The 24,797-nt window shown below is 39.8% G+C and overlaps 2 pseudogenes; both read right to left on the bottom strand.

Moving 5' to 3' along the window:
• Nucleotides 1-14,167: 14,167 nt before the first annotated feature.
• On the bottom strand, nucleotides 14,168-15,050 carry LOC127221186 (akirin-1-like; annotated as a pseudogene).
• Nucleotides 15,051-15,187: 137 nt separating this feature from the next.
• Nucleotides 15,188-18,776, bottom strand: LOC127221185 (zinc finger protein 431-like; annotated as a pseudogene).
• Between the last annotated feature and the right edge of the window lie 6,021 nt (nucleotides 18,777-24,797).

Raw genomic sequence — 24,797 nt, 5'->3', positions numbered from 1 at the left:
CCCTGGGTATAGATTATCTCCCCCAGGATCATGATCCCAGAATCAGAAACTTCTGTTAGAGAATGGACCTGATCATCAGCTAAGATACATTGCACAGTTGAGCAGCCCTGATAGGACTACAATTGGGAATTCAGAGTTTGAATGTTCTGTGATGACCCTTGGCATACTAAAATGCTTTACAATGAATATCTACCTTCTTGCTCACAAAGGTTAGGATCACTTTCCTATACCTGATTATTGCCTTAAATCTACATCAGGATAAGGAAAGGAAAACTTTTCCAAACCAGGTGCAAAGAACAGATTTTTAAAGAAATAATGTTTGATTTCTATTATACACCTAACACAACTTGTTTTGCTATGATTGATTTATGAGTCAAAAAAAAATGAAAATAAGTTTATCCCAGTTTTGTTTGGTTTCTTTTGTTTTGTTTTGTTTCTGGTTTGTGTGTGTGTGTGTGTGTGTGTGTGTGTGTGTGTGTGTATTTATGTGTACATATAAGAGAATGTCTTCCATTTGTGTATAAGTGACACACCAGAAAAGAGCCGATCAGATCCACTGAAACTGGAGAAGCAGGTAGTTCTGAGCCTCCTAATTTGGATGCTGGGATCTCTAATCAAGTCATCACAAAGAAGAATATGTGCTGAGCGACCTGCCAAGCCCAATAATACTTTTTATTAAATAATCTAAATGTCTAGCACAGATTTAAAAAATCCACATGTGAACAAATAATAAATATAAATGATCCCAGGGAACATGATACATCAATAGGCAAAGACAATGCCCAACAATTTAATTTATAAGAAAAAACTTGATTGCAAAATTTCATGCAAAGTGGAAGCACTCAGAATGAACAATGCAATTATGAAAGAAAAAAGCATACTCATTGATACAATATGATTTCTATATTTACCATGAAAGCTACAATAATGAAGAATGTACACAATATTTGAAAAATAGAGGATGGAAAGAAAAAGCCAAGAACAAAAGCAGGAAAATAAACCTTTAACCAAAAGCCCAAAGGAAACTCAGCCAAACACAGCTACCTATGATTCTATGTGTACTGAAAGGAAAGAAACACAGATTTCAAAACTCAAAATAATAATAATAATAATAACAATAACAATAATAATGACTAAAAGTGACTTTAAACTGTTAATTTTCTGACCCTCCAGCAACAGATGTTTCTTGCAGAGAGGTGCCATACTCTAGAACCTGCCCAGCAAATGTAAGTCATCTCCTGAAGAGCCTACTATGGCTCTAAAGTCCCTCGTGCCCCCTTGTAGTTTCAGGCAAACCCAGCCAATGTCCAATCTAAAAACAATGTGAAGAACAATATAATGTCTGCTTCCTGCCACAATGATTATGTCACAAGATGTGGCATCTTCCATATTCACCTGCAAAATACTTTGCTAACCTGAAATACCTCTACAGCTCAGAAACTCCTTTTGTGGCCTGGAACTGAACTCCACTGAATCACCTGATGGTGGCTGTCAGAAGCAGAAAGTTGAAAGCTTTCTAATAATGTATTGCTGAAGCATGATGCCCATCACCTCCTTTCTATGTAAAGTATCTATAACATTTGTGAGAAAAAGCTCAAAGTGGAATATAATGTTCTGAACTTCTGGAACAAGACCTTCAGTTTTCCAATCTGTCTTCTCATTGCACAACAAAAGCAATGCAAGCAATGCCTGTGTGTGCACACTGGACAGTGATAGTACAAGCCCATAGACTCGCATGCCAGGATGGAAGAGCCTCCCCTACCCCAGGGAATCCACACTCAACAAAGCTCGGAGGCCAAGGGCCACTGCCCAGGTCAACACGGGAGCCAACAGAACCTCAATCTGGCTCACGGTCCATCCCAGCCCAAGAAGTTCAGATTCTGATAGCTCAGCCAACATGTTCTTTCTGGTCTGGGGACATTGGCCCTAAACTCAACATGGCATGGCTTATGGTCTTTCTTACAGCTTCCCACAGCAGAACAGGAGGAGACTCTGGAACGAATCTGTAAGGTACCTCCCACTGGTGCTCCTAATGACTTATCTTTCCCAAAGCCATCATTGCTGGTCTTCGGGACATCAGCAATTACCCTACTGGGTGAGCAGAGATCAAATGACTCAGCCCACACTGGCCCTCCCAGCTTTGTCCATCTACACTAAAGCCAGACAGGGTCCTAATCTGGGAAATTCACAGTTTAGTAAAATCCTCCAATCTCCCAGAGCATTTCCTGTTTCTCTTCCAAGGCACAGGGTCCTATGTGTGCACATTCAATTACACACTCAATGTACAGCACAGCCTTCCCTTTGCTTCACACCTAGAAGGTCCTGTAACCAAACGGAAGGTCAAATCCAAACAGTCTCTGTTGTTAAACAAAGAGAACACAAGGAAGGGCCTATGGGAGGCCTTAGGGCCTGAAAGAGACAGTGGATATAATGTAATTATAATTATAAACATTATGTTAAAAAGTTGAAACAGGCTTTATGGTCATGTGCTCCAGAGACTAGGAATTTGTATTAGAGCATAAGAAATACTACTCACACTATTTCTCTCAGGGCTACCATCTTAAACCTGGAAAAAAACAGTCATGTTAGGCATGGCAACACCATTTCATCCAGTTCTCCTATTTATGTAGAAATGGTGTAACTACAGTAATTTTGTTTCATGGTAAGGTCTCTTCTTTATCTAGATTCTTGATTGCCTGATCCGCTCATCTAAGAAATAGCCAGTCAGGACATTTATGGAACATCTAAAATTGATTACCTGACTCCACGTGGCTAATGTGAAGAAGTGTCACGGCAGGAAAGCTTTCTTACTTCTTCTTGCCCCTCACTTTCTGTGCTGTGTCTACACCTGCTTTACAGTTGGTGAATGAAATTCTTACAGGTTCCCACGTCACTTGAAAATTCACAATAAAAACCTAGAAAACTTGGAGGATATTTGTTTACTGGTTAGTTTTTCCTTCCCAGAGACTAGTCAAGGCCCAACCTGGACAGCAGAAGCAGAATCAGGTATTAAAAGCAATTCTCAATTACATAGTTCTTAAACCAGGAAGCAATGGAAAACAGAGACAAAGGGATTATGGCAGTGATGCATTTAAAGAAAATGAAATTTTAAAAATGTTATCAATAACTGATTTTTTAAAGGAGATAAAAATAACTGAAAGAACACTTAGCTATACTGACTTTGAAACAGAGTAGACACTTCCTGGTAGGAAGAATGCCAATAATAAAACACTGTGTGACTTTATTCCATGAGAAATGTTAGCTTCTGAGTGCTGTAAGCTGACACATGGAGTTGCGTTACAGCCAATGGCCTGTGTCTCAAACCTCTGTGCTGACTTAACTGTGTAAACCAAGATTGCACATATCAGCATAGGACAGTTGGCGAATTGGAAAATGAATATTTAGTAGTTCAAGCTATCCTCCCTAAACTGTCCACCCACCAATTCTGTCTGTCTTCATATACATGGAAGGAATTAATTCATGCAGGAAAATTACAGTCACCAACCCTACCCCATCAGGCCCTTCTTTATGATGGAGACCCCTCTGCAGCTCACTGCCTTAGACTTCTTCACTCTGTGATCTACCCATTGTCTACTGTTTCCTCCTGCAGTGTACACAGGACACTGTATTGTCTACTCTGTTTCCCCTGCAATGTACCCAGCACACTGTTCCTCCTCGTATGGTCTGAAGAGAGAAGCCATGCTCCACACACAAATCCTTTTCCGGTTAGTGCAATAGGCAACCCACTATGTGACTCCAAACTGGAAGTTCTAGAACTCTGTGGTGCTGTAGACCTGTAATGCAAGAATTTAGGGTGTTTAGTCAGGAGGAAAACAAAGGCAATGCACTGTGGGACTACAGACAGGGTTCAAGTCCACTTCAATTAATATAGGACACTTTTCTCAAAACCACATTTCAAAAAGACGGGAGAAGCCACTGTTCTACAATTAATATAACTTTAGGGCACACCGGGACTTAATGTTGGTTGTCACCCTGCAATGTTCCCTTGAGCAGCACATTAGAGGCCTTTGATGGGGAGGTAGAAATTATGGGTGTTTGTAAATCAGGGTTGTCTCTTTTGTTATGGGAATGTAAAGGCAGATTAATCCTGGTGAACAAACATTTACATCTTATCACAGTTATCATTGCTTATCATTGGGGAATTGGCCTCGAACTCACAGAGATCCACCTGCTTCTGCCTCCCAAGGGTTGGGATTGAAGGTGTGCAACACCACACCTTTATCTTCAGATAAACTACTTCCTAGCTCCACACTCTGATCTTCAGACAACTTTTATTTTTGTTTTTGCTTTGTTCTTGGTAGTTTGAATTTTTTGTGACAGGGCTTTTTCTCTGTGTAGCTTTGGAGCCTGACCTAGACCTGGATCCAAGTCACAGAGATCCACCCGCCTCTGCCTCTCAAGTGCTGTGATTAAAGGCATGTGCCACCTTTAAAGCACAAAATACCACCACACTTGGATATTTCTAAACACAGCCCTGGGGAGTGAAGTTCTTCAGAGGCTACCAACCTGGCCTATGGAGTTGCTCTCATCACACAGAACCAAGCTGGACAAGGCAGGACCAGGCAGGTGAACTCTGTCTGGCCATTGGCTCCCACTCAGCCAAGGGAGAAGCAAACACACTGGCTTCTGAGCCTCAGCCAGACACTCCACCTAGTCTGGGGACAGCGCCCTCCCTCACCATGACCAGCCACTCGCCCCCAAATGGGGAGTGCAGCCCCATGGTCAGTGTGACAGGACACACCGCCAAGCATGGAGACAGCAGTCCTCACCCACAGCCAGCCACTCTTCCCGCATGGGGCAGCGCCACTCAGTCACCTCGGCCCACCGCTCCTTTCCTGTGAAGAGAGGCTTCGGCCCACAGCTACCCCTCCTCTGGAGAACAAGGCCTCCTACTCTCCTTTCCCACAGCTACTCCTCCTCTGTGAAGAGCAGAGGCCTCCTACTCTCCTTTCCCACAGCTCCTCCTCCTCTGTGAAGAGCAGCCTCAGCCCACCGCACCTCTGCCTCTGTGTGGAGAGGCCTCGGGCCACCACTCCTTCTCCCCTGTGAAGAGAGGCCACAGCCCACCGCTGCTCCTCCTCCTCTGTGAAGAGCCCTCCGCTGCTCTCCAGTAAAGAGTGGCCCTTCGCTCACCTTGTCCCACCGCTCCTCCCGGTCTGTGAAGGGCAGGCCCTCGCTCAGCATGGTGAGAGCACTGGAAGCAAGGGCACAACTGACTTCCTCAGGTGAAGAGTTGAGGTGAAAGCCTGGCGCCCGGAAGAACCCTCCCATCTGACTGGCAGGTCAGATAGGGGCTCTGATTGGCTAGTGAAGCCTGAGAGACAGCACCAGGTGAAAAGAAGGGGCGGGCCCTCCCCTGGATTCGCCTCAATCCAGACTCCACCCTTAAAAAGCCCGCCACTTAAGGCTCCGCCCCCAGGGGCGCTAAATCCCCGCTTCTGGACACGCCTTCTGTTTCCTAATTTCCTGTTCTCATTGGGACACCCCGGAGTGCTTTACTCAGATTAAATATGGATTTGTTAATTCAGTCTAATTAAATTGCTGCATCACCAACCATGGGTTTCCATTATCCTTTCCACTAACTGGTATTTTTAAACATAATAGGGAGACTTTGCTGTTGGTTTTCTACAGCCACTTTCGGCACCTGCTCATCATCTCCGTGGCTATGGTACCGGGAGGACATGAAGTCAGGGCCAGGAAAAGCAAGGACCTGGGCAGGCGGGAAAAGAAAAAGGGCATGTGGCACCTCGCGGCTCTCAGGACCCCACACACACCCGCACTGGCTGCGGCTGCACAGGCCCACAAGGTGCTGCAACCCCCAGCCCTGGTCCTGCACACGGGGAGCGAGTACCATCTGGCAAATATAAAGCCAGATTTATCTTTATATTTGAAAAACCCAAAATAAATAAATTCATAAAATAAATGGAAGACAGCCCAAGGTTTTGCAAAGTACTGAATACTAGGTAGTCCAATACAATAAGTGCTGAAACAAGGAAACCAGTACAGAAACCCTCCATTGTTCAAGGCCTGAAATGAAGCATGTTTTGAGCTGCTTGGAGGGGAGTGTCTATACGCAAACCTAATGATACAAGATTTGTGTTGAGAGTTCTCACTTATTTATCACTTGTTACAACACCTTCCGATGGGGGACTTGATCTCACTATTTAGCTGAATTCCTCATCCTTCTGCTTCCACCTCCCAAGTTTTGGAACTACAATTGTGTACCACCTTTCCCAGCATATAATCAAATTCAAATTTCATTTCTTAGTACAAATAAAATTTGAAAGTTTTTATAGCACAATTTCATGCTCAAACTGAGTCTTTCACCATTATAAAAACACGACAATCATGTTAGCTATTGACACAAACACACTTTAAAGGACCTTGTCTCAAAACAACAACAAACACAAATAAAACACATACTTTAAAAAAAAAAAAACACAGTTTTGAAGAATATTTTAATGTGCCTGTTAATAATGCCTAATCCATTTTTCTCTTCTTAGATACTCTGAATTTACCTGAAGGAACCAGTTGGGTGAAGTTCAATATGGAATCACATGGCTACTACCTTGTTAACTACTCAGAATAAGCATGGGACCAGTCGATAGGACAGCTAAACCAGAACCACTTCTAATACCTAAGGCAGAATAGCTCTGATTCATGATGCCTCCCAGCTGACATTACAAAATGTCATCTGTTGTCTTAAGAAACACCTATCTCATGATATGCTAGACTCCAAAATCAAATTTTCTACTTGGATATTTCTTATAAAGGCAAATCCTACTTACTCAACCATGAGATATTTTTAGCAAACATAGTGTTTGTATAGACTTAACATTTTCAAATTTGTAACACAATATATAAACCATACGTTCTGGATATATCTAGAAAAACTACATTGAACAACTCTTGGTGTTTATTCTCACCGCCCAACACAGACAAACATGTACTCAGCTAGCAGCCCTTCAGGCCAGGCCTGCAGACTCCTATTCACAGAAGTCACAATGCACCATGACCTGTCTCACTCATCTTGTAGTCATCTGACTTAGACCGGAAATTGAAAAAAAAAAAAAAAAAAGAAAGAAAGAAAATCATGCTAGCAACCTTTGTATCAAATAACCACCTAATCTAAGATGAAAAGATACAGTACTGTTATGTCTGAGTTTAAAGAAGGTGTTAGGCTAGAGCATAAACCATTTGTTGCTTTAGTTAGAGTGGTAGAAAATGAGCAAGAACTGGTTGTTCATGTTTATTACTCTTCAGATTTTCTGGGAAACAAAATGTTTTCTTCCATTTTGGCTTGTCATAAATAGAATAATATATAGAATAAATCAGATTTGAAGATTTCTTAATGGGGGAATTGAAGCTGTACTTTTACACTGAACACTATAAACTGTCTCCATCTGAGAAGTACTGTAATGTACTCATTGTATTCAGAGTGTTGCTTTGTTTCCTTTTCATGCTTATTTAGATCAAACAGAAAGAAGCTGGTAGGACATCTTTCAACTGACATTTATCAGTGCCATAGGATTTCTTAGCCAGAAATCAGAGAGGAGTGAATCTTCAGTTCCACAGGCCTCAAAACAATATGGTGTCACATGGAGGCCGAGATAAGGAAAAAACACCACCTTATATAAGAGCATATGGCTTGTGGGCTGAGTAGGAAATAGGCATGGTAGGTTTAAATTTTAAAATTTGGAAAAAAGTGAAGAATATTGATAACTCTGTCAATGGAATCCAATTTTTCAAACAGTAGGAAAACTCCTCCTTTTTCTTTTGAATGTATGTACAGTCTAAACTTATCAGAAAGAAGATTATAGTTTTCAATGTTTCTGTGAACAAATAATCTTTCCTTTATGCAGCAAATAGATTGAAATAATAAAAGTTTGGGATTAAAACAGAGTTGAATACTCTACATTTCCTCTTATTGACTGAGCTTGGGAAAGTTATTGAACTATTTCATCTAAAAATCCAGTAATAATAATGCCTATCTGATAAAGTTGCTTGAAAGACAACAAAGTGTTAGATAAAAGGGAACTTTTCTCTAACCTGTCCCATAAACATCAGATGATATTCTTATATGCATTAACTAATACAGAGTGTTGGAAGCATCATGTGCTGAAGAGAGTGGTAACAACATAGGAAAGTTCATTGTAGATATTCAACTCCAATTAAATACTGTTTGATATAGAAATAGATCACAGACCACACAATGTCATGACATTCCTGCTTTGAACTTGTAAAATCTTAAGGTGTTGTCAAGAAGAGAGAATGGAAGCCAGAAAGAAGTAAAAGAAAAACATACTAAGTTGTATTGTGGCCTAACTGTTAAGATAAAGCATGAGGGGAACCTTGGCAGATTCCATGGCAAGCAAGGATGACTGGGGAGGGAGGGACAAACATGCCAGCCAGACAGAGCTTAAGTGAGTTTCTGGAGGGAAGGGGAAGGAAAGAGAAAGAGATAAAGAACACAGAGACATGGAGAGAGAAGTATGAATGGAGAGAGAAGTAGGAGAAAATGGGGAGGAAAAGAAAACATGTGCGACCAGGAAGATTGAGCCTGGTTAGGAATAGAAGATAGGAAAGAGAGAGAGAGAGAGAGACAGAGACAGAGACAGAGACAGAGAGAACATAAAAGAGGGAGCCAATATTGGTTTGAAGATAAAATTGAACACAAAGAAAGATCGAGAGAACTACAAGACTGCTCCCAACTAACAATTTGAGCTTCCATGGAAAGGCTATCATAAATGCCCTTCCCGCAGAGGGAGATCAACAACTAATTTCTCCATGGAGCCCTCAACTAATGCCTGTTGAAAATAGGAGCAAACACCCATACATAAACACTGAGTAGAACTAGAACCCAGAAGCAGATGGAGAGGACAAGTCCATGTGGCAGAAGCACATAGAGACAGCTTACCTGAACAAGGAGGAGCTAATGGCCACTAGACTGATAGCTGGGAAGCCAGCATGGGACTGACTCAGGCCTCCCTGAATATGGGTCTCAGCCAGAAGGACTGAGCAGTCTAAAAGACCTCAGACAGTGGAGCCAGGATGTATCCCTGGTGCACAAAAGGACTTAGGAACATATCCCCCATGGAGGGATAACTGCCTTAATCTAGAGACAGGAGAGAAGCCCTAGTTCCTACTTCAAAGGACCTGTCAGATCTACATGACCCCAACTGGATGGCATTCCCCTACATATGGAATTGGGGTGGGGGGGATGGGAGGGGAGGGTGTTTAGAGTGCATGTGAGAGGGCAGAGAGGGTAAAAGGGAGGGAAGGAGGGAGGGAGAGCTGGGGGAGGGAGGGAGGGAGGGAGAGTTTTCAAGCTTTTACTAATTATAATTTTTGGTCCATCAGCTTTTGTTCAGTTTTTGGAAAAAATTGATAATCAGTTTATAGACATTACAATTTGTACTAACACATCCTTTTGTATTTCCTAAAATTGTAAGGGGTAATCCTATAAAAGATGCTGTTAGTTTCTCCTGATGGTTCTTCTAATGGAAAAGCTGCTTATGTTATTGATGGAAAAGAATTTGTAATACAGACAGATTCATCTTCAGCTCAGATAGTTGAGTTACAAGCTGTTGCAATAGTTTTTCAACTTCTAATAAATAATTCATATATACTGATAATATTATATATACTGATATTATGTTTTCAGAGCTCTTCAAGTTTTAGAGATAGTTCAATACACTGGAACTAGTAATAATCAGGTTAAAATGCTGTTTGATCAAATTCAAAGTGCCATTCATTATAAAGAGAGTCACTGTGCTTTGTGGGTCATATAGGAGCTCATTCAAACTTTCCCGACCATGCAGTATGGGTTATTTTAAACCTTAGAGGATTACTATGCTATGCAAAGGCTTTCTCTCATTGATAACATTCATAGGGTTTCTCTAAAGGGTGTGTTATTTTATAACTTAAAAGGATTACTATGATAAGCAAAGGCTTTGCAACATTCATTACATTCATAACGCTAATCTCAGTATTCTATCATGTTTTTGGAGACTACAGTCCTGTGAAAAGTTTTTGCCACATTGATTACATTTTGGGGGTTTGTTCTTGTATGAATTTGGAGATAACTGTTGTGAAAACACTTTACCAAACTGATTACCTTCATATGGTTTTGTGCTAGTATGTGTTTGGAGAGCACTGCTATGCATAAAGTCTTTACTACAATGAGTACATTCATAAGGGTTCCTTTATGAATTTGGAGGAGTCTTGTAAAACCATTTACCCATGTACATTTAATTCTTAGGGTTTTTCTCCACCATGGATTATTTTTAACAATGAAGACTTATATGCCTATAAGTCTTCAGTATGGTTATTTTATGCACTGGCAGATTTGTATGCATAGGCGTTACCACTATGATATACTCATAAGTTTTCTCTCCAGTGTGGGTTATTTTATGCATAAAAAGTAATACATTATATGCATAGGCTTTATTACTATGATAAAATTAACAAGACTTCTCTCTACTATGGGTTCTTTTGTAAAATAGGTTGTTTCTTGTGAAAAGGCTTTCTCACACTGATTATATTCATAGGATTTCCCTCCAGTGTGGGCTACTTTATGGATTTGGAGATCAGTGTCTTGGGTAATGGCTTTCTCATACTCATTACATTCATAGGTTTTCTTTCCAGTGTGGGTTACTTTATACTTAGGAGATTACTACGATGTGCAAAGGCTTTCTCACATTGATAACATTCATAGGGTTTCTCTAAAGAGTGGATTATTATATAACTTAAAAAGATCATTATGATATGCAAAGGTTTTTACCACATAATTTACATTTATAGGGTTTCTCTCTGATGTGACTTCTAAAATGAATTTGGAAATGAGTGTTGTGAAAACACTTCACAATGTTGATTATATTCATATTTCTTTCTAGTATGTGCTTGGAGAGCAGTGCTATATATATAAAGGCTTTACCACAATGACTACATTAATAGGAGTTCTGCCTAGTATGGGTTCTTTAATGATTTTGGAGGACTCTATTAAAAAATGTTTTCCCATGTAGATTTCATTCATAGGGTTTCTGACCATTATGGGTTATTTTATGAATTAGAAGACTAAATTATATGCATAGGCTTTACTACATAGATTAAAACTCTCAGGACTTCTCGCTAGTATGTGTTCTTTTATGAAATTGGTTGTTTCTTCTGAAAAGGCATTCCCACATTGATTACATTCATAGTGTGGGTTATTTTATACCTTAGAAAATATCTATGATATGCAAAGGCTTTCTCACATTGATTACATTCATAGGGTTTCTCTACAGGGTAGGTTATTTTATAACTTAAAAGGATTACTATTATATGCAAAGGCTTTACCACATTGATTACATTCATAAGGCTTCTCCTTAGAATGTGTTCTATTATGGGTTAGGAGACTACTGTCCTGTGAAAAGGCTATACAACATTGGTTATATTGGTAGCATGTCTCTCTCGTGTGGGTTCTTGTATGAATTTGGAGATGACTGTTATGAAAACACTTAACCACACTGATTACATTCAAAGGATTTCTTTCCAGCATGGGTTATTTTATGCATGGAGAGTCTTATATGCATAGGCTTTACCACATTGATTATACTCAAAGGGTTTTTCACTAGTGTGGGTTATTTTATGCATTAGAAGACTGACATTACATGCATAGGCTTTTACAATGTTTAAATTCATAAGACTTCTCTCTACAATGGGTTCTTTTATGAAACTGGTTGATTCTTGTGAAAAGTCTTTCCCACATTGGTTATGTTCAAGTGGGGGCTATTTTATAAATTGGGGAGCAGTGTGTTGGGAAATGCCTTTCCAACACTGACTACATTCATAGTGTTTCTCTGCAGTGCAGGTTATTTTATACCTTAGAAGGTTACTATGATATGCAAAGGCTTTCTCACATTGATTACATTCATAGGGTTAATCTATGGTTGGGTTATTTTATAACTTAAAAAGATTACTATGATATGCAAACGCTTTACCACATTGATTGCATTCATAAGGCTTCTCTCTACTAGTACAGGACTACAGTCCTGTTAAAAGGTTTTACCTAATTGATTACATTGATAGGGTTTCTCTCCAACATGTCTTATTTTTTACACTGGAAGACTTATATGCATAGGCTTTACCACATTAATTACATTTATAGGGTTTGTCTCTGATGTAAATTATAAAATGAATTTGGAGATGAGTGTTGTGAAAACACTTTACCGCACTGATTACATTGATAGGGTTTCTCTCCAGTATGTGTTTGGACACCACTGTTCTGTATAAAGTCTTTGCCACACTGATTACCTTCATAGGGTTTCTCTCCAGTTGTGTTTGGGCACCACTGCTCTGTATAAAGTGTTTACCACATTGATTACCTTCATAGGGTTTCTATCTAGTATGGATTCTTTTATGCCTGTAATGATAATTGGCACAGTTAAAAATTTTAACACATCATTGCCTATCCATGCAGGACCACTAGTAATTTCCACCTGCCTGGTCTCTGACCCCCACTGCTGGTCCTCTACTGGAGTTCTGGGCGCCTCCCAGAGATCTGCCTATCCCAGCAGGGCCACTCTAAGTTCTTATAGGCTGCATCATTGACCCCCAACACAGGGCCTCTGTTAAAGAGGCCTCAGCTGGAGAGTGCCAGCTGACCTAGATCTGCCTATTGGTGTGGAAACATGCTGAGTACCAGCCTAGTCTTTGACCCCCCCTCCACTGTCTTTGACCCCATTGCCAGGTCTTGACTAGAGGTGAGTCTGGGACCAATTTAGGTGGACTCTCCCCTACACCCTTCCCCAGGAACTCCCTGGGTTGGCCCCAGATCTTGCTGCCTGTGTCCTGTCCCTATCCAGAGTGCTCTAGGAGCTTTGATACACACCACCCCATCCCCACCAAGAGCCTGCCCTCCCCCTACCCTGTGCTCTACCATGCCCACTGTCCCACACTGGAGCCAACAATCCAGCCACCTTTGGGGAACTTCCTGGAGCTGCTCTGAGCACACTAGACCTGCCTATCAATGCAGGACCACCCGTAATTTCCACCTGCCTGGTCTCTAACCCCATTTGCCAGTCCTCTACTGGAGTTCTGGGCCCCTTCCAGAGATCCGCCTATCGCCACAGGGCCATTCTGAGTTCTGAAGGCTGGATCCTTGACTCCCATTGCAGGGCCTCTGCCAAAGAGGCCTCAGCTGGAGATGCAAGGCCCAGGCCAGATCTGCCTATCAGCATAAAGAACATCCTGAGTCCCAGCCTTCCATACCTTTGACTCCCATGGCCAGTCTTCTGCTGGAGCCTGATCTTTGACCCCCATCACCAGGCCCCTGCCTGTGCAGAGACCTCCTAAAGTGCTTGGATCACCCAAAGCTACAGACATCGAACCTCTGACCCACCCAAGCCCACGTGGAAAGCACCATAGAGAGAGGGAGAGACCCCCACCAACACCTACTGGAAGAAGCTAAGGGGAAATAGCAATACAAGAAAACACCTAACAACAGAAAGACAAGCATAACACTACCAGAATCTATGGAATGTACATCAACTAGACCAGGATACAACAAAGCAGATGAAGCAGAAGAGAACGACTTAAAAATTATCGTCATAAAAATCATAGAGGCCTTCAAAGAAGATGTGAGAAAATCCCTTAAAGAACTAGAAGAAAAAACAAACAAAAAAGTTGGAAGAAATGAACACATTTTTTAAAGGAAGTACAGAAAACCACGAAAAAACAATTAAACGGGTGAAGGAAACAGTCCAACACTTGAAAACTGAAATAGAGACAATAAAGTAAACAGAAACAGAAGAATGCTGGAAATACTGGGCAAACAATCAGGAACTACAGATTCAAGCATAACCAAAAAATTCATGAGATGGAAGAGAGAATCTCAGGCACGGAAGATAAGCTAGAGGAAATAAAAATTTAAAACACACAGGCACTCTCACACACTTCTGTGCTTGGGGAAATGCCACATGTTGAGTGTCACTGAAGGCATTCCTTGCTAAACTGCTGCTCCAGGTACTTTTTTTTGGAAAACCTATCACAGTAGGGTACAGCTGTTTAGTGGATGAGCAGAAAAGAAAGATATGCTTGTGGCAACAAGAAAGTTTTAAGGTCTTTCAAATTGTATAAATGCACGTGCAGAAACATTACAGTGTTCTCAGGATGCAAAGTTGGAACTGAAATGTGATATCAAACCAGTTGAAAAAAGTGTACAGTAACCATCTCTGGAGGTCACACCTGGTGCCCAGATAGACAAGAAGGCTTCGGCATGCATAGCATTTTGGCCTTGTCCATACTGCCACATAATCTGATCATGTGTGAATTTCCCAAAAGATTCATATCGTTCTGCCAGTTTGGTACTGAGGATATGCTAGTATTCCTCCCAGACCTTATCTTCATAGTCTTTTAACAGAAGCTCATATATTATTCCCACTTGTCAGAGGATAAAGGTGGGCTGGTCCTTCTTCATCCAGAAAGAACCTGGAGAACTTGGTGACATAAGTGCCAAGGAGGGAGGCTGGCTTTCTGAAGTACAGGCTTCACTCTGACTGAGAACAATCTAATGTCTCCACCCCTGATAATGGCTATATTCTTGCTTTATGTTATGAAAAACTTGCTCATGAGTTGGAAGGCAATGCTCACTGCTGGGCATGGCAGGTTGTTAGAGACTAGTCAGCAGCATCTGCATCAGAACAGGTGGCGGATTGGAGACCAGGGGACCTAAGACCCTGAGTGGGGCCGGGCAGAGGGGCACAGCATCTCAGCTCAGCATCACCGCCTGGAACTCCATGGGCCTCTTTAATGCCGCGCATCCCATCACGTGGAAGGGGACAAAGACAAGACACAAACATGGTAACAATGCCTGTCCAGGACCCAATTCCTGAGTTACTGCTCCCAAGCCAAGCCAACCCAGATGAAATTCTTGACTAATGAATAATAATAAAAAGTATAGTCTTCATGGTAAATTGAATATTTACAATAAATGGAGCAAGGAAGAATGCAAACGAAAAAGCTAAAAAAAAAAAAAAAAAAAACAAAAACAGAAATCTAGCAAGGTTCTGTACTGTACCACCACTGCCTGGCCTCTATGGCTAACTAGTGTGACTAACTAGCTTTGCACTCTGATATTCAGGCAAGCTTTACTTGTTAGATCATAAACAAAATATCACCTGTTACCTTATCATTTATATTCACAGAGCTTGTTTTCATGAGTTTGCAGGTACAAACAAAATACAGACATCATAATGCTTCAATAGGTTGTTGACACTGTCAAAATTTCTTCTACAGAATACACTTATGCAACTTAATGCAAGTGTGTTGGCTAAAGATCTTACCAAATACTTTATAGTAACAAGAGTTTCAGAATTAGTTTTTTCAGAACTACTGACTCAAAGTCTACTACAATATGCAAAAGCTTTAAAAGATTGATTGCATACAAAAAGTTTTACTCCTGTATAAAGTACAAAACTTTACCACATTGACTACATATATATGGTTTCTCTGCAGTATGATTTTTTCACATGATTTTTAAGACTATTGATAAATGCAAAGGCTTTACCACACGGATTACATTCATATGGTTTCTCTCCAGTATGTATTCTTTCATGCCGTTGAAGATGACCGAGATGTGCAAAGGCTTTACCACATTGATTACATTCATAGGGTTTCTCTCCAGTATGTTTTCTTTCATGCATTTGAAGATTACTGAGTTGTGAAAAGGCTTTACCACATTGAATACATTCATAGGGTTTCTGTCCAGTATGGGTTTTTTCATGGCGTTGAAGAGAACTGTGACACGCAAAGGCTTTACCACACTGATTACATTCATAAGGTTTCTCTCCAGTATGTATTCTTTCATGTATTAGAAGACGACTGTGACGTACAAAGGCTTTAACACATTGATTACATTCATAGGGTTTCTCTCCAGTATGTGTAATTACATGCACTTTAAGATTACAAAGTTGTGAAAAGGCTTTACCACACTGATCACACTTATAGGGTTTCTGTCCAGTATGGGTTCTTTCATGCATTAGAAGGTGACTGTGACGTGCAAAGGCTTTACCACATTGATGACATTCATAGGGCTTCTCTCCAGTATGTGTTCTTTCATGCATTTGAAGATGACTGTGACGTGCAAAGGCTTTACCACATTGATGACATTCATAGGGCTTCTCTCCAGTATGTGTTCTTTCATGCATTTGAAGATTACTGAGTTGTGAAAAGGCTTTACCACATTGATCACATTCATAGGGTTTCTGTCCAGTATGTGTTCTTTCATGACATTGAACAGAAGTGTGAAATGCAAAGGCTTTGCCACACTGATTACATTCATAGGGTTTCTCTCCAGTATGTATTCTTTCATGTATTAGAAGATTACTATAACGTGCAAAGGCTTTGCCACACTGATCACATTCATAAGGTTTCTCTCCAGAATGAGTTTTTTTATGCCTTAGAAGATTACTGTAGCTTGCAAAGGCTTTACCACACTGATCACATTCATAGGGTTTCTCTCCAGTATGTGTTTTCTTATGTGTTCGAAGAAGACTAAAACATACAAAGGCTTTACCACATTGATTACACTCATAGGGTTTCTTTCCATTATGTGTTCTTTCATTACACTGAAGATGACTTCCATATGCAAAGGTTTTAACACATAACGAAGGTTTCCCATCAGTTTGACTTCTTTCAAGCCTGAAGGATAATTGGAACATGTAAACACTTTACAAAATTCAATATACTGTTGAATGTTTCTATTATATGAACTAATTTTACAATTTGGTCCAATTGTAAAGATGAATCAGATCTTAAGGTTTTTATCACTGTGTTTACACTCATTATGGGTTGTTTTGCATCTTTGAAGATACCTGTGATGGTAAGATCCTGTATTACGTAGTTTACATTTACAGAATCTTTTTTTTTTCTATGAGATTTCTCACATATTTGAAGAGAACAAGAAAAACTCAGAACTTTACCACTCTTACTGCATTCATAAACTTTCCTATATTATGAGTCATACTGCATTTGCTAAGTGAACTAGGACAAACACAGTATTTCCATAGTCCTAGTACTCATAGGGATTTTCTACAGTATGAGTTTGTTGATGTGTTAACAATGAAACTTGCAAAACAAATTACTTGTATACTTGAATCAAATTGAACAAGAATACTCAATGTGAGGACAGCTGCATATTTTCTAATTATTCAGATAGAGAGGTGTGTTACATCTTCCCATATCCCTATGCTCCTATGGCTTGTATCCAGAGTGAAATATGGTAAACCTACTAAAAGAACAACAAATAAGATGTTCCCACATTCAATTCACACAGTTTGGACTTTCTGTTCTCATACATTGTGGTATAAGAATTAAGGTTTCTCTACAACTATTGCCCTTTCAATCTTGACTCTAATTGCACCTCTCACTAAACTTAGCACAGTCACAAGTATATGAGTAACAACAGCTTTACTATGGACTATTTGCTTATTAGAAGGCTTTGGACATATACACTTCTCACCTCTTCAATGTGTATACCTTTAGAAAAATGTGAGTAGTATGAAATGAATGACTTGACAACTCTATAGCATAGTTATCATGGTACTATGACTCAAATGGTGGTATCTGATGGGGCATCGTTTCCTCGTCTTCCTTCTTTAAAGAATGTAATTCACCCATCTGGGATTAAGGTATATGATTATGTGAGAATTTAATAACCATCAATGTACTTTAAGCTGTGCTTATTTACACTGTTGCTTTTGTTTAAAACTTACAGGACACAATGCAATTTCTTCAGAGGCACATTTCTATCAGCTTGCACATGAAAATTACCTTGAATGTCTTCTAGAACTTTGACAATGTTCTTCAATATTGTGGTCTTCCCAACTGTATCCTAAAATATGGTAACAGACAATGTATGTTATGTTATTGAAAATTGTGAAACATTTCAGTTACTACCTTCAGTGTACCTTAAAACCATGCCTGATTTATTCAGCTCATTCTTCTTCTTTCTCAATCAAATTACAAAAGATCATCAATAAACTAGAAATAGTTGTCCCCTTATTTCAAAGCATGAAGAAAATTCAGTCTTACCTATAGCAGTGAGGTTCCTGTAGGTCTCCAGCATCACATCTTTGTAGAGTTTCTTCTGGGAAGGATCCAGCAACGTCCACTCTTCCCAAGTGAAGTTGACATGCACATCATCATAGGTAACAGCATTCTAAGATATCCCATACATGTGTACAACAGAAAGTATGATACTGACAACATTGTAAATGTATACTTCTTTGACAGTATAGTCACATAATTCTGGTGCTACCCACACTTATTCCACAACACAGACATTATAATGTAATCACCAAGTTACTTTATTAGAAGGAAACTGAATAAGAGGTCTAGAGTTTATATATTATACTTCTGTGGTCTTTGAAGGAGTTGAAGACAGTTATGGTTATAGTTTCCCTTAGTTAGGACTAAAGACATATAGGACTTTAGACTCACAAAGATAGGATAGATGATAAAATATTTAAATCTTGCTAAATGTTAATGGACTAAACATTGTTGACTGTGGTTCTTATTTGATAACTGTTTTGTGATATATTTTGCTATGCTAAGGTTAAAACCCTTCTTTTTATTTTAGACAGAAAAGAGATTATGGGAGTTGTCATTCTGTAAATGTTTCTTGTATTGGTTAATGAACAAAGCACTGTTGGCCAATAGGAAAACAAGATAGGTGGGACTAGGAGACTAGGAGGAGAGAGGAAGTAGTAGGGAGGAGTTCCAAGATGGTAGACTGAGAGAGCAGAACGCCAACCCCTCTCTCCAGTAAGATAAAGGCACATGGAAGTACTTAGATGAATAGAAATGGGTTAATCATTAAGATAGAGCCAGCCAATAAGAAACATTAGAAACAGGCCAACAGCTTTATATCTAATACAGAGTCTCTGTGTATTAATTGGGGCTGGCATGGCGGTGGGACCAGACCTGCAGGGAAAACCTTACTCCTAACAAGGAGGTTACCTATTGACTGTACCCTTTAAATGGGCTATCACCTTGCAAGAGAAATACATATTAACAAACATAAGGAGAAGTAAACAGATGAACAGTACAGAGTACACATGAGAGAAATTATATGAAAAAATACTAACTACAAGAAAAAAAAACTAAGATGAACAAATTGGGTGTATTGGCTCATGCCAGCACTCAGAAGGTAGAGGCTGGCATGCCAGCCTAGTCTATCCAGTAAGGTCCAGGATAGCCAGAGTACATATTAAGACCCTTTATTTTACACAAACATCAGTCAAACAAATAGAAAGAACCCAGAGGTTTTTACTGAAGTTCCTACAGTTATGATGGGGGATGTCCTGTATGTCTCTCTTATTGGTGGATAAATAAAACACTGTTTGGCCAATAGTCAATAGAAGCAGGAAGTAGGCAAGGCTAGGAGACAAGGAAATTTTGGGGAAGGTGGGCAGGGAGAGCCCACCAAAAGAGATGCCAGGAGGGGCTGGAAAGATGGCTTAGAGGTTAAGAGCACTGACTGCTCTTTCAGAAGTCCTGAGTTCAATTCCCAGCAACCACTTGGTGGCTCACAACCACCTGTAATGAGGTCCAGGGCCCTCTTCTGGCATATAGGGAAACATTCAGGTAGAACACTGTATACATAATTAATTAATAAATAAATAAATAAATAAATAAATAAATAAATATGCCATTGAGGGACCAGGAGGTAGCAGGATAGGATTCACCAGACGTTCTCCAGTAAGATAAGACCATGTGGAAATACAAAGATGAATAGAAGTGGGTTAATAATTAATACAGAGTTAGCCAATAAGAAGCCATTGCCATCAGCTAACAGTTTAATAATTAACATAGCATCTGTGTGTTTATTTGTGGCTGAGAAAAGCAGAGAAACCTGTCAGGACAAGAACCCCAGTAACCAAGTTATGCATTCATTTCAGTTCTGTATTCATTTCCAGAAATCTGAAGTCCCCTAATTTGAACTATAACATCAAGATTTTACTAAAAGGCACTGCATGTTTAAACCATTACAGGGCAAGAGAGATTGCTCAGTAGTAAAAGAGCTCTTGCTCATCTTATACATAGGTGGGGCCAACTATCAGTACTTACATGGGGATTGTAGTTGGAGATTTCTGTTTCGCCATACTCCATATCCCTTCATCATACACATATTGTATTAATTATGAAACTGATTGGCCAATGGCTAACCCATTTCTATTCATCTATGTATTGCCACGAGGCTGTGGCTTACCTGTATCCTATCATGTTACTCCTTCAGCAGCATGGTATCTCTGTCATGGCTGTGTCTGCCTTCCTCTCCCCCACCTTCTCCTGATCTGGTAGCTCTGCTCATGTTTCCTGCCTGGCTAATGGTCAATTAGCATTTTATTCATCAACCAATAAAAGAAACATATACACAGAAGGACATCCCCCATCAGTGGATGACAACTATCAATTATTCCAAGGTCAGTGTTTCTGAGACCATCTTTTGACCACTATGAGGACTAGATATCCACAAAGGTGCATGTACATGCATACAGGTAAAATATTCATATTCATTTTAAAATTCAAGACAAGACCCGGCTGGTGGTACACATGCCTTTAATCCCAGGACTCAGGAGGCAGAGGCAAGCAAATCTCTGTGAGTTTGAGACCTGCCTGGTCTACAAAAGCTAGTTTCAGGACAGGATCCAAAGCTACACAGAGAAACCCTGTTTCAAAAAACAAACAAACAAAAAAGAATTCAAAACCATTCAAAACAAATACAACAGGCAGGAAGGTCGTGCACCTGCAATCCAATGACTCATACGACTCAGGAAGTATTGGTGCCATGAATACTTGGCATCCTAGGAAACAGAATAATACCCTCAACCAAATTTTAAAATTCAAGATATGAGTGGAGCTCAGTACAAAAGCATATGCTTGACATACACAAAAGCCTACATTCCAGGTCCATCACCCAATAATATAAAAACAAAACAAAACAGTCAGGAATGTTGACCAACCTTTAATCCCAGGACTTGGGAGTCAGAGTCAGGGGGAGTTCTGAGTTAGAGGCCAGCCTGGTATACAGAGCTACTTTCAGGACAGCCAGGACTAGACAGACAAACCTTAACAAACAAACCAAAAATTGAAACAGCAGGCTACAAAACTGCCTTACTACTGCATAGCAATTTCTTCCACTGTATCTTATGTCATTTAGAGATAGAGTCGATAATAGTGGTGAAGGCATGAAAACAAAAGAAGGAAGTTAGCTGATCAGTCTCAACCTCAACACAATGGGCACAAAGAACAGGAAATGGGTTGAGGCTACAGAGACTCATATTCCCAATGAGGAATTTCATCCAGAAAGGCTCCTCCTACTAAAAGTTTCACAAGCAATTAAAAGAAAGTCACTAAAGAGAGACACAAGTTCAAATACACGATCTTATCTGGCAATTCATTCTATCAATTACACTCTGACCCAGATTACGAAAGGCTCATGGTCAGCCATGAAGGAAATGCATTTAGTCACTTCAATGATCCTCATAGTCTGCAACAGCCCCTATACTGTTCAAATGTCCAAAGTCTCTTCTGATACTCAAGACAATGGTTTGACAGTGACATCTTAGAAAATCAGAAAACAAGTTACATCTTTTCAACATAAAATGGCACAGAATACCATTCACATTCCAAAAGAGAAATGTTGACAGTGAGGGAAGACTGGACCAAGGCAAGACTGAAGCACGGCAGGACAAACATCAAATCCTGTAGCTCTGTCTCAGATGCAGAGAGCTTCAATTACGAGGGGCTTAGATGGCCCTATCCCTGCAACTTCTCATACATCTCTCTCTTTGGTTACTTCCACTCCCAATATGCAGCTAGGTCTTCATGGAAGATGTCTAATAGCTTAGTATCTCAATATTTTGTGGTCTCTAAATCCATGCCAGGCTGTTGTGGAATATTATTTTAAGATGTGTTATATTGTTTTATACTATGGAACATCTGTTAATGATGCAATGATGTGGTATGTTCTTTTATGTTGCATCTGTTTAACTCTGTGAAGCTGTGATATTTTGCCTGTCTAAAATACCTGATGGATCTAATAAAGACATGAATGGCCAATATCTTGGCAGGAAAGGATAGGCAGGGCTGGCAGGCAGAGGGAATAAACGGGAGGAGAAATGTGGTGGGAGGGGCAGGATAAAAGGGCACCAGGGGCCAGCCACCCATCTACACAGCAAGTCATGGAGTAACAAGTAAAGAAAGGTATTCAGAATAAAGATAAAGCCCAGAGGCAAAAGGAGATGGCAGGCTACAAACAAGCCAAGCTAAGGCTGAGCATGCATAGGAAAGAATGAATCTGTGTGTGTGTGTGTGTGTGTGTGTGTGTGTGTGTGTGTGTGTGTGTGTGTGTGTGTGTTGTGGTGTATGTGTATCTTATTTGAGAGCTGGGTGGCAGGCCCCAAAAAGAGTAAAGCATAAAAAATAAAAAAACACAACCAACAACACCAGGCTTCGTCATCACAGCTTCATGCAATGAACTCTCACAGTTTCTCACTGGGTTTCTGACTCTGCCAATCAATGCTAAACTGTAATCACAGACTAAGAATCCAAAACCTTAAATTTTGTTTCTTTCTAGTTTACAGCACATGATGGGCAATCCTGCAAAGTTTGATTGGGTAAGAAAGCGTCCTTGCCTCAGTTGCTGACAGTATGCTGTCGAAATTGAACAAGCAGGACACAAAAGAGAGTGACTGCAAAACCTTGTGAAGATGAGGTCGGACAGTCTTTCAAAACTCCTGCTTCTCCGAAAAGTCTGTCAGACATGCTAGGCCTATAGGCCAAAGATGAATGCAGAGAACCTTGGCTGACTGTCCAGGCAGCCAGATGTTTCCGTCATTTCTCACATTTCTCTCTCGTGTGACGATTCCACCTGATGCCAAGTTGAGAGTTCCTCTTTCTATGAAACTCTCTAGAGCTACAGATTACAAATACCTACATTAAACCAGTTTTAGTTAAAATTCCATTGTCTAGATTCCATCTCCTAACTGCTATTACTCCGAGTAACTCACATGTTTTAGAGTAAACTTTAAAGTAAGTACTTACTGCTTACTCAGATAATATTATTTCCTTCTCAGGTCTCTGAGGAAGTTGAAGACTAGACACTTACAGTTTTCTTTGTTTACCAGACTCAGGAAAAAAAAAAAAAAACTCACTAAAAAGAGGAGGAAAACAAAAACAAAAACAAAAAACCCAGTGGCTCTTACAGAATCAATAAAGGAGGTAGCAGTGAGGATGAAAATCATCTATTCTAGGCAGCAGGAAGAGTTCAACTTGAATTATAATCCGAGGTCCAAAATAAATTTTTATTTACAGGAAGGTTCTAGTTTGATACTTTCAACAGGGAACTAAAGAGTTTGAATGACTTCACCAGGACAAGTAATAAAGTGACTGCAAGGGTAGCTGTGTGATCAGATGAGAGTGAAAAGGGACTTTGCAAATATCAGATATAACATAAACCCTTAGAGGCTGGACATTATAAACCTGAAATATGAGGGAATGGAATGAATAATAATTAGTGTCACACCATTTGTTACAGTTTCTCAAAGTATCGCTTAGTGTCCTCCTCACTCTAGCATCAGCCAACTGATACACTACCCCAAAATCACACTGCATACACACACACACAAAAGAGTTATGTTTTCAACACATACAACAATCATAACTTTCCTATAACTTATAGAGCATAAGTCCTTAAGAACATTACACTAATATTTTTAATCTAACTAAACAGAAATTAGTTGAAGACTGTCTTAAACAGTCAAAGTGAACCACCAAAATGCTTGTAGTATGAAATAGAAATTCAATAAAATAATATTCAATAGCAATTTCTCTCAAAAACAAACCAGAAATTTACCAGAGTTGAAACATTAAGGCATTAAGAATGCAGAATGTGGATATGGTCCAGAACTTCAAAAATATAGGTAGGAGGATCAGGAATTCAAGGCCAGCATGGGCCACTGTTTCAAGAAAACAAACAAACAAACAAACAAACAAATAAATAAATAAATAAATAAAAGCATTATTGAGCAGGTGGTAAGAAAGCTCGGAGGATAGAGGTGCTTGCTACAAAGGCTGACATGAGTTCAATTCCCAGGCACCACATGATAGCAAAGACAGAATGTCTTACCCCCACACATGCCCACTACATACAAACATACAAATGCATTAAATTCCCAGGCACCACATGATAGCAAAGACAGACTGTCTTACCCCACACATGCCCACTACATACAAACATACAAATGCATTAAATTCCCAGGCACCACATGATAGCAAAGACAGAATGTCTTACCTCCACACATGCCCACTACATACAAACATACAAATGCATTTTTAAAAAGTGAAAGAACTAGGGACATTAAGGCAGGAGGATCAAGACTGGGTAAGGCTACTACAATGAAACCTTGTGTCAACAAAAACCTAACCAAAAAAAAAAAAAAAAGGAAAAAAAAAAATAAAATAAAACAGACTACTTATATTTCAGTCTTACTCTGTTGATCACAAAATATTTCCTGTGTTTTTTGTTTAACTCAAATGACAACATTTAATGAATGCAATTGTCTGTGTTGTTATTGGTGGTGGTGGTTTTTATTATTTATTGGTTTTTTTGAGACAGGGTTTCTCTGTGAAACAGTTCTAGCTGACCTGCAATTCATTTTGCATGCCAGGCTGGCCTCAGACTCACTAAGATCTGCCTGCTTCTGCATCTTAAATGCTGGGATTAAAGATGT

Source organism: Phodopus roborovskii, unplaced genomic scaffold, assembly GCF_943737965.1.
Source record: "Phodopus roborovskii unplaced genomic scaffold, PHOROB, whole genome shotgun sequence".
Taxonomy (NCBI): Eukaryota; Metazoa; Chordata; class Mammalia; order Rodentia; family Cricetidae; genus Phodopus; species Phodopus roborovskii.
The sequence above is the reverse complement of the archived record's forward strand: the minus strand, read 5'-3'. Positions and strand labels throughout refer to the sequence as shown.